The sequence below is a fragment of the Cupressus sempervirens genome, chromosome 9 (genome assembly GCF_028749045.1).
Source record: "Cupressus sempervirens isolate cs-2001-9-10 chromosome 9, ASM2874904v1, whole genome shotgun sequence".
In the NCBI taxonomy this organism is placed as follows: Eukaryota; Viridiplantae; Streptophyta; class Pinopsida; order Cupressales; family Cupressaceae; genus Cupressus; species Cupressus sempervirens.
The window spans coordinates 8,853,986-8,864,750 of NC_143126.1; the positions used below are offsets into that span (position 1 = coordinate 8,853,986).

The 10,765-nt window shown below is 34.5% G+C and overlaps 1 pseudogene across 1 annotated transcript; it reads right to left on the bottom strand.

Annotated features, from left to right (window-relative positions):
* Positions 1 to 6,765: 6,765 nt before the first annotated feature.
* LOC149537365 (phospholipase A1-Igamma2, chloroplastic pseudogene) lies at positions 6,766 to 8,368 on the bottom strand (annotated as a pseudogene). Its single transcript, XR_016356222.1, has one exon. The product of XR_016356222.1 is annotated as a phospholipase A1-Igamma2, chloroplastic pseudogene (transcript).
* Between the last annotated feature and the right edge of the window lie 2,397 nt (positions 8,369 to 10,765).

The following is a 10,765-nucleotide window of genomic DNA, read 5'->3' on the forward strand; positions in this document are numbered from 1 at the left end:
CTTCTTCATTGTTGATTTAAACATATCAATAGATAGATTACTTGTAAATATCAAATCATCAACATATAAAAAAGATTTCAAAATCTAACATTGTTCATTGATCTAAGTATAAAATATAGGCTCACTGGTGCTTCTTCTAAATCCATTCTCTATCATGTATGAATCTATCCTACTATACCAAGCTCTTGGAGGTTGCTTTAATCCATAGAGTGCCTTTTTCAACTTATAAACATTATCTACATAACCTTTTATTTCATATCCTAGTGGTTGTTGTATATTGACTTCCTCTTCGAAATATCCATTCAAGAATGCTGATTTGGCATCCATTTGATAAATCTTCCATTTCTTTTGAGCTGCAATAGCTAAGACCATTCTAATAGTATCAAGTCTCGCTATAGGTGCAAATGTCTCATTATAATAAACCCCATATTCTTGTGAAAATCCCTTAGCAACTAACCTTGCCTTATATTTGGTTACATCTCTATTTGATTTAAACTTCGTCTTCTAAACCCATTTTACACCAATGCAATCTTTGTTCTTTAAGAAAATCAACTAATTCTCATGTATCATTTCTCTCAATTGATTTAATTTCATCATTCATGCATTAATCCAATGTTATTCCTTAATTGCATCTTCAAAATATATAGGATCTTGAGTAAATAAAGAAAAATTTGATTACAAATCTATTTTACTTCCTTGATCATAAATCGCACTCAAGCTTCTAGTTTTGTTGATTGATCTCAATGTGCAACTATAGGGTTTGAATTATTACTTACTTGTGAATTTAAAGATTCTCCATGGTCAACTTCATTTTCTAAGTGATCTCCTTTTGGAATTCATGGTGGAGTTCCTTCTTGGTCACTTGGTTGATTCTCTTGATCTTTGTGATCATTTTTATCCTTCTCATCATATGGTATTGTTGTAGCACTTATAACATTTGTATCTGTATTTCCATCCAAAGATTCATTCTCTTTAAATACAACATCCCTACTCACAATGACTTTTTTGGTGATAAGATTAAATAACCTATATTCCTTAGATTGCTAATCATAGCCAAGAAAAATGCTTTTCTAAATCTTATCATCTAACTTACTTCTAGTTTCTTTAGGAACATGTGCATATGCAATACAACCAAATACTTTGAGATGAGAAACACTATGAATCTTACCACTCCATGCTTGTTGTGGAACCATGTTCTTCACAATCTTTGTTGGACTCCTATACAAAATATAAACATCATAAGAAACTACCTCAGCCTAATAATCATTAGGAAAATTCTTACCTTTCAACATGCTCCTTGCCATCTCCATTATTGTCCTATTCTATCTCTCTGCAACACCATTTTGTTGTGGTGTGTAACTAATAGTAAATTTCTTTTTGATTCCATGATCCCTGCAATAATTTAAAAACTCATTTGACTTATACTCTTCTCCTCTATTAGATCTCAATACCTTGATAGGTAAACCACTTTTCTTCTCAACACAAGCCCTGAATTCTTTAAATTTGCCAAAATTTTCAGATTTCTATTTAAGAAAGTAAACCCATGTCTTTCTACTAAAGTCATCAATAAATGTTAAGAAATGAATGCAACACCCAAATTATGGTGTTTTCATTGGACTACATATATCTAAATGCACAATCTAAAGGTACCCTTGCTCTATATGAAATTCCTTTTGGAAAAATTTCTCTATGATGTTTCGCCAAGATACAACATTCACATGGACTCAATGATGTTTCAATTGTGGGTACGCCTCTTACCATTTCCTTCTTTTTCAATATTGATAATCTTTTGAAATTTAGATGACCATACCTCAAGTGCCATATCCATGTTTGATCTTGAATTGTTGCCTTGAAACTTGTTGCAACTTCATTAGTCATATTTATCTTCATTTGAAGTGGAAACACTTTGTTATTTGTCATTTCTACCCTTGCAATCACCATGTTGCTAGGAGGTATATATCAAATATAGTGCACAATTTTTTTTCAAAAATAACTCTATAACCTTTTTGACTAAGTTGCCTCACACTTATAAGATTATGTTTCAAACTAGGTAAAAAGTATACATCAGAAATTGATTTCTTACCATGCTTTGTTATGACATTGATTGTGCCTTTTCCACTCACTTCCACTATCTCATTATTTGCCAACTTCACTTATGATTTAATTGATCTATCCAAACTTTCAAAAAGCTTTTTATTGTTTGTCATATGATTGCTGCAACCACTATCTAAAAACCAAAAATTATTTGTGCTCTCTTGAGCTGCATTGCAAGTAATGAACAATGTCTCAGAATTACTCTAAAAAAAAATTACATTTTTCTTACACATATTAGCTTGTTTTTTCCAACACTCATTTGCAAAATGTCCAAACCGCTTGCAGTAATAACATTGAATATTTGATTTAGCATACCTCTGTGATGTCTAGTTGTTATAGCTTCCCCTTGAGTAGGAGTATTGATTTCTTCTTCCTCGTGGATCTAGACTCCTTTCTTCTTTTTGAAAATTATTTCTGCATCTTCCCCTTCCTCTACATCTAGCATTTCCTTTTCCTCTACCTCTGCCAAATCTCATTTGTATTTTAAATGCATTCTCTAGTGAATTACCATTATACTTGTTCAACCTGTCTTCTCAATCATACAAGGATCCAAACATGTCATCTATAGACAATGTTATTAAATCTTTAGATTCTTCAATTACAACCACAATATTATCAAATTTAGGAGGCAAACTTCTTTTAAAAAAATCAGCAATTTTCTATTGAGAAGGCTTATCACCACTCATCCTTACTTGATTAACCACATTCATAACACAATTAAAAAATTTCTCTATAGAGTCAAAATCCTTCATTTGTAAATTCTCAAATTCTCTTCTAAGTGCTTGCAATTTAATAATCTTTACCTCACTTGTACCTTGGTATGCAATCTCAAGAATATCCCAAGCTTGCTTGGCTATAACAGCTAGCTTAATTTTTCCAAGAACTGAGTCATCCAGAGCTTGTCCAACCTTTTTTACTCTTTTGCCTATTTTTATCAAGTTTTTTTCTTTTAATTAGTATTTAAAGTAGACTCATCTATAGGTTCAGCATAACCATTTAAGATTATATCTAATAACTCGTAGGAATCAAATATAAGCTTCATTCTAAAATCCAAATCATCATAATTCTTTCCTAAAAATATTGAAATTAAAGCCTAAAAACTCCCTGAAGCCATGCATAATAGAAACTTATAAAAAAAATTCATAGATATAACAAATCCTAAATAGGGTAATAAAAAAATTATAGATCTCACAATAACTTTCTATCCCCTTTCTCTGTTGCAATCCTCCTTATTCACAATCCTTCAAACTCCTCTTCTTAACCAAGCTCTGATACCACATTGATGGGTGGGCAGAGGCACACAAAAATAAAATACAAAATGCAATGTGCAGCGGCACAATAAAAATTAATTGTATTTGATTACTTTTTTTCTTTTTGATTGTCAAAATGGATAAATAACACTCCCTTTTATAAGCAAGTTTACAATATTCTAGAAATATCTGACATTTGCTGACAAGACAATTGAGTTCTGGAAACTACTATAGCTGACACATCCTAAACCTAAACCTAAACCTAAAATTCTAGAAACATCTAATGATGGATATGATTAAATAAGTTTTAGGAGTAGAAATTAATATTTATAACACATATTTGAAGGAAATTTTAGAGTTGGTTACAATTATAGGTTTGCTGCTCAAACTACCTAGTTACTAAAATTTTTCAATGATATCTTATGTATGAATCAAGAAACAACACACCAAATACATGAGTTCATACTGTCACCACCAGTAACAAAAGGTAGGGACTGATGCTCCCATAGAGCTCTTGTTAGAATAGTGAGCATATCTATGAGCAAACATGATGATTGAATCTGCCTAATGTAAATGTAGTTGACCCTTTCAAAAAATGAAGCTATAAAAAGATTGAAGCAGGTGGATAGAGTGAATCAAAGACAAACACGAATGCAATGATAAACATTCAAATCAATAAGAAAAATATAAAGACATCAAATTGTGCTACAACACTTCATATTCATTAACATAATTAAAATAAATTACAAATTCTTAGAATGCTACAACATTCTATCCACTCATGATCCACAATGAGAAACTCAAAATGGGCTCTGGTGATCACAAGCTCAATCTATGATATTTATAAGCAAATGCATATTTAATGTTGTAAGAAAGAATTGACAATATAAATAATATTGGACAGTGAGGCTGATGTGTTGGCTAGTGCTTGGATGACTAAGGATGACTTTGGATGGCTACTTGTTTGCTACTGATGACTGTTTGTCTATGGTTGTGGATGACGGGTAGATGGGAGAAATTACTCCGCCAACACTCCCCCTTAATTTTTTTCACTAATGCTACTGCATTTATATTGTTTTCCCTCATCATAATCACTTTGGGTTTTACAGCTTACCCTAACCAATGTAATACAAATGGTTTCTAGCTGACCAAAAACTTTTCATTTGAATGGTTTTAGCTAACCACGAACCTCACATAATAGTGGTTACAATAGACCACCAAACATTACAAATGGTTTCAGATTACCACTAACTCAGATGATGGGAAAACTATCATCAGTTTGGGTTTTCTCCTTCTTGACTTGCATCAAATTGGTTATTGAGTTCATATAAAAAAAAATTCATCTACCAAGATGCATGGGTGCCCAGCCACTGTACTCACCAGTTCTATAGGAATCCTTTTCACATACATGGTTCATCAATATGTCAAACCAAAAAACCTTTAGGGTGTCAGATACAACCGATAATGCACCCCATACAATAGCACATTAACAAACAATTCTAATTCAATCTCCATCACTTGATTGGGGGATATCAATGCAAAAAAGTTTCTATTACATAACCACTATCAAGAACATCTTATCCTTCACAATTAGACAAACAAATTCTCACTTCCAATCCCAACACTTTTATTTAATCAACACACACATAGACCTTTGCATCATCACATACCTTGGAATTTCTTTGAATCATGACAACCAACTCACCATCAATACAACCTACTTTCACTTATTGCAACCACAACTAACTTAAATAACTATTCTATAACATCAAAAACACATACTTCAAACACAGACATAATAAAAAATTTCCATGATCAATATCTTTCATGCCATGTGTATGCATTCTCTAGCACTTCCGCTTGCACTAAGATGCTCCACATGTTTCTAATCTATGAATGAAAGCATCATACAACACTAACTCAAACACACTTCAACTTTGGCTTCCTTCTTTTCATGGCTTCTCTATTTCTCATAGTAGTCTCTTGATTTGTTCTTCTCTTTATTCTTGTAGAAGATAAGTTCAAATGAAGTTGCCTATTGGGCTACAATGCCAGAACACTCTTCACCAGTTTTGAACTCGTTGACCTCTCCATGATCTCTAGGGTCATCTCCCATTAGCTCTGATACCATTTGAAAGAGAAACACGAATGCAATGATAAACATTCAAATCAATAAGCAAAACACATAGACATCAAGCTGTGCTACAGCACTTCATATTCATTAACATAATTAAAATCTATTTAAAATCCTTAGAATGCTACAACATTCTATCCGCTCGTGATCCACAATGAGAAACCCAAAATGGGCTCTGCTGACCACAAGCTCAATCCATGATATTTATAAGCAAATGCATATTTAATGCTGTAGGAAAGAGTTGACAATATAAATAATGCTGGATGGTGAGGCTGATGTGTTGGCCAGTGCTTGGACGGCTGAGGATGAGTTTGGATGGCCACTTGTTTGCTGCTGACATCTGTTTGTCTATGGCTGTGGACGATGGGTAGATGGGAGAAATTATTCTGCCAATGTAAATGTAGTTGACCCTTTCAAAAAATGAAGCTATAAAGAAATCCATTTCTGGTGTGTTCACCAAAACTTGGCTTATAACAGAAAACTATAAAAGACTTTTAGAATTTGATGTCAAATCTTATTGATGCCCACACAACAAAGACCAAAAATATACATAGCACACTCTCAAATCCACAATCACACATAAGAAATCCCTCTATAAATATTTCAACTATCTAACATAAACAAAAGGTCATTGATAACTTCTATGTGAAAACACTATTGATCAATATTCTGGCAGGAATATTTTCAACATGCTTTAAGAAATAATTACGAAGATCACCACAAAACAGAAAACCATAACAATATTAAAAATCCCTACTGCCCCACACCTACTCAATTTCAGGAGTTATGCGTATCTTCCTTCACTTCTATTGTCACGATCCGTCTGGCAACTGGTAAAACCTCGGCGCTGATACCATGAAAAAGACAAGGAAATCCAAATAAAGAGATAGACAAACGTAGCGTAGCACTTTCAATCTGATAGCTCAAAAATCGTACACTCGGGTATTGTATTTAAAACATGGACTGGAGGAGATATTCCCAACCCCAAAGGAGTACTAATGATCACAGACTCTTAGCATTCAATTTATAGCTAATTACTGGTCATGAGTTATTCATGACATACAATTGGAAATAAGGTTGAGTCCATCAAGAAGATAAGATTAAGGTTGAGTGCATAAAAAGATAAGACTAAGCTGGAGGTAGACCTTGTTGACCAGTGCTGACAGATAATTAATAATTAATTTAGTTTTCTAACAAGGTACCGGATAAGTTTTGTTTTCAACCGTTGAACTTATAATTATTCATCTGGTACAAGCCATATGTTTGAGCTTACCCATAACCAAACTATTTCAATAAACACAATTAAATTTATATGAAGAATTTTCCCAAAGAGAGAATTTGATATTACAATTCGGTGACGAGTGCCAGTGATTTGCGATCAGTGTGGCGCATATAAAGGAGTCGAGGAGTTAGGGGAACTGGAGTTGGAGTTGTAGGAGAGTATACCAACAACCCATCTATCCTCCTCACGATCTCCTTATTTCTCCTTCCCCACCAGTTGCAAGGAATTTGAAGCTTTTCAATCAACAAGTCTGAGTACTTATTCACCAGAGCTGGATCTCTTCCTGACGGTTTGAATGGCAGCTTGTTGTTCCCTTGAAACCCATCAAGCAAGTGGAGATAAACCTCTAAATTGTGGGAGCTGGCTGGATTATACGATTTCTTCAGCACCGGAGAGCTGTTACTGTCCAAAGTGATGGGAACCCCAACATGAACATATGCCCATGGAAGCCAGTGAAGGAATCTGGTAAGCCATCCCATGTTCTCGTTGATGAACACTCCTGGAACTTTGGGAACAAGGTCCCATTTATTCACCACACGCAACACCTTAACCCCAATCTCCTGCAAATGTTGGGAAAATACTAGGTTTCCTACACGAGGAGAGGCAAAGGCAAAAACTGTGACATGTACTGATTTCCTAAAATCATTTTCTTTCATGAGAATCTGTTTGACATCGTATGCATTAAGAGTTGCTAAGGCAGCTCCCAAACTATGCCCAGTGAATGTTATGCTCACATTTTCTTCATCTTTGTACTCATTCAACAACCTTGTTAATTCCCTCACCACAATATCTCTTGCACTGAGTCTGCCTCTCACAGAGTCCCCATGTACGGAGTTATAACAACCCAGAAATCCCTTCTCTATTTGAACACCGGGATTGAAACATGTTTGCAATTCGGGACACTGCGTACTCTGAGATAGGGTGCCAGGAACCAATACATCCTTCATATTTTGCATCCATTCATGAGGCGTTTCAGTTCCCCTCCATGCAACAACAATATCTCGTCTTCCCAATCTCTTTATCTCCATTGGATCTGTACAAACAGCAATATATCCCATCCAAGCACCGGATTCCTCGTATTTAGGCTTTAAAAAGGACTTTAAGACGGCAGTGTTGGCGTAAATATATCTGGTGACTTCATACCCACGGCCGAACCTAAGCAATTCCAATCTACGCCCAAGAGAACTTCTGCTGCGTTTGGAGTTCCCGTAGTACTTGGAAGAATAAGTGTTGTCAAAAGAATCATAGCACTGCTGTGCAAAATCACCGTACCTGAGTATCTCCGCTTTGAGAAGTGGATGAATGGGGTCGAGCATTCCTCTCCAATCATCACTGCCCTGAATACATCTCCAGATATCTCCAATATTCTGGGCGTGGCTTCTTTGATTTTCATCTCCTTTCCCTTGCTTGGTTGTTAGACGCCCGCCGACTATAGTTAACCGGGATATCCCCATAGAATTCTATGACGAGGGCTGACAATTTACTAAAACAAAATGAATTTGTGGACTGGGATGTTTGCGATATGTAACAAGAATGAAGCTTATGATCAGACCTTTGCGATAAGAAACAAAATGGAAACTTATGCTCGGACTATTATTTACAGTATGTAATAACTGCCGAATGATAGAAATACGAAACGGAGTGGGGAATATATAGTAACAATATGTCAGTCCACTCTACCATTCCAAACGACCGTTCTTGACGACAGTCTTCAAAGAGCAGCTCCCAAGTCTTTAACAGCTGCCGAGTCAAAAGAGCTGCTATTCATGTCAAAGTAGCCGTACACGTTTTGGTTTACAGTAGGGGACGGAAATCAGAGACTAGAACTCAAAGCCGACTGATCAAATAACGTTTTCGGGTGTGAACACAGTAAAGAATTGACGATATATTCTCTCTCATTTCAAAGAACAATCCAGCTGGTTTTCTTTATTTTAGGAAATGAATAGTAGAAATTTTGTATTGATTGTCTTTATCTAAATTTGATTATTTGTTCAATTTTTATCTTTAATATTTGAGGACCACTTTATAATTGATCATTAGGATGCAAGGAAAAATGTAAGAGTATAAAGGAGAAAGAGATGGAGCATGGAGTGTAATGAGAAACTTTAATGATAAAAATTGGTCGTTCAATCAAATCTAGAAAATATAAACACAGTATTGATAGATGGTAGAAATCTGATAACTTCAATTTCAGATTGAATTTGTATAAAAAAGTATTTTACTTTTCAATCACATATTTGTTGTTTGATATAATACTTTAGAAACAAATGAAAATTGACATATTGCTATATAGTTATGTAATTCTACCAATTGCATGATAACAATTATAGGGTGATTGCTTTGTCAATTATAATACCATCTATGATTGCTTGTTTTCAAAATTAAAGAATCACCAATTACAATTTGGAGGTCAACAACATGTCAATGGAGGATACCACACTCTTGTTGACAAATTGGTAATGCAATAAGGGAGACTGGCTAGGATGTGTATGGTAAGGATAATTGTGTGAGGCATACCTTTAATGTATGCTATAATGACCTCTCTAAAATACTTGTGTGAATAGGAGACATATATGCTAAGACAAGAAGGTAGGAGCAACAATATAAGAAAAGCTTCGCCAAATACTCAATAAATTTTAGCACAATGCTTCTAGAACAAATTGATTAACTTGGACATAAATGTAAAATATAACATTACATAATACTTTTTTGTTGCTAGACTTATAGGATAGGAAAATCTACAAGACAAGTTTCATTTAAGCATTGAGGAATGCATATAAGCATAGAATACCTATTTAGCTATAGTCTATTAGGTATGTAACATTACATTGATTTAAGGGATTGGGTAACTTCCTTTATAAGTTGTGTGAAGAAAAGAGTTATAACCCATAAATGTTTTCAATGTGCAACATTAAAAATAAACACATAACTATTGAACAATGCTACATTGATCCTAATGTTAATCTTATGTCAAGATATATTATCAATTAGTGTCAAAACTCTTAGTCATAATTAAATTCAGTAGTGATCAAGTTACTAGTTTTTAGTGTTAATTGAGGTCATAGAGGAACCAAGCTATCAATTTTAACCATGCAGAAAGTAAGCAATGTCAACCGAGATGATAGTTCCCACCGAGTTGTAGTGTCAATTGAGTTGATAGTATATGCCAAGCTCTGGAGGGTGAACCAAGTTGAGTAGAGTATTCTCATTCCATTATAATGATCAAGCTAACAAAGCAGTGTGAACTCAGTTAGTAGTGTCTACCAAGTGAATAGTATGAATAGAGCATCCAGTCTTAGCTGAGTGCTAGGTGAAAGTGTTACTTGAGTATCTTTAGCATCACCTAAGTAAGCCATTGGACCCAAGTTACAATATTGAGCTGACTTGGTAATTGTTTTTAAGAATTGTTTATATTTTTATATTGTAGTTGACTTGTAAATAAATTATTTGGATGGATATAAGTTATTTTGTTTACCCAAATGATGTACTATGACTTGAAGAACATTGTATACAAGTGCATGCCTAAAATGTGAGCGCACTTCTACGAGTCATTATATCCAAGATTGCTCAAGAATGAAACCTTGAATGGTGGTTCCTAGCTCTCTATTCATGGAGTGCAAGGGTCTCTGATGGAGGCCCTTAGTTTGACCTAGTTTGTGCCCATGCAAGTACACCATAAAATAAGAGATTCAACGACCAAAATATGAATGCAAATGTAATGACCACTTTTTAATTCTTTGACCTATTATACAAAATTCAGTATAATTTAAGGAAGTCATTCTAGTTAACATGCCTTAGATCCTTATTATTATTCAAAATGGAGGGATTGAGCAATATAATTTAATTAATTTATAAAGTTTCACTCTATAGCACCAGGCAAGCTATTTTCTCAGGGTTATGACTATCTGGAGACGGTAGATTGACAATGCAAAGGGCGCATGAAACAAGCTACAAGCAGCTCTCTGGAGGATACCATCAGGTGCTCAAATTTACTCCACCTCTCCA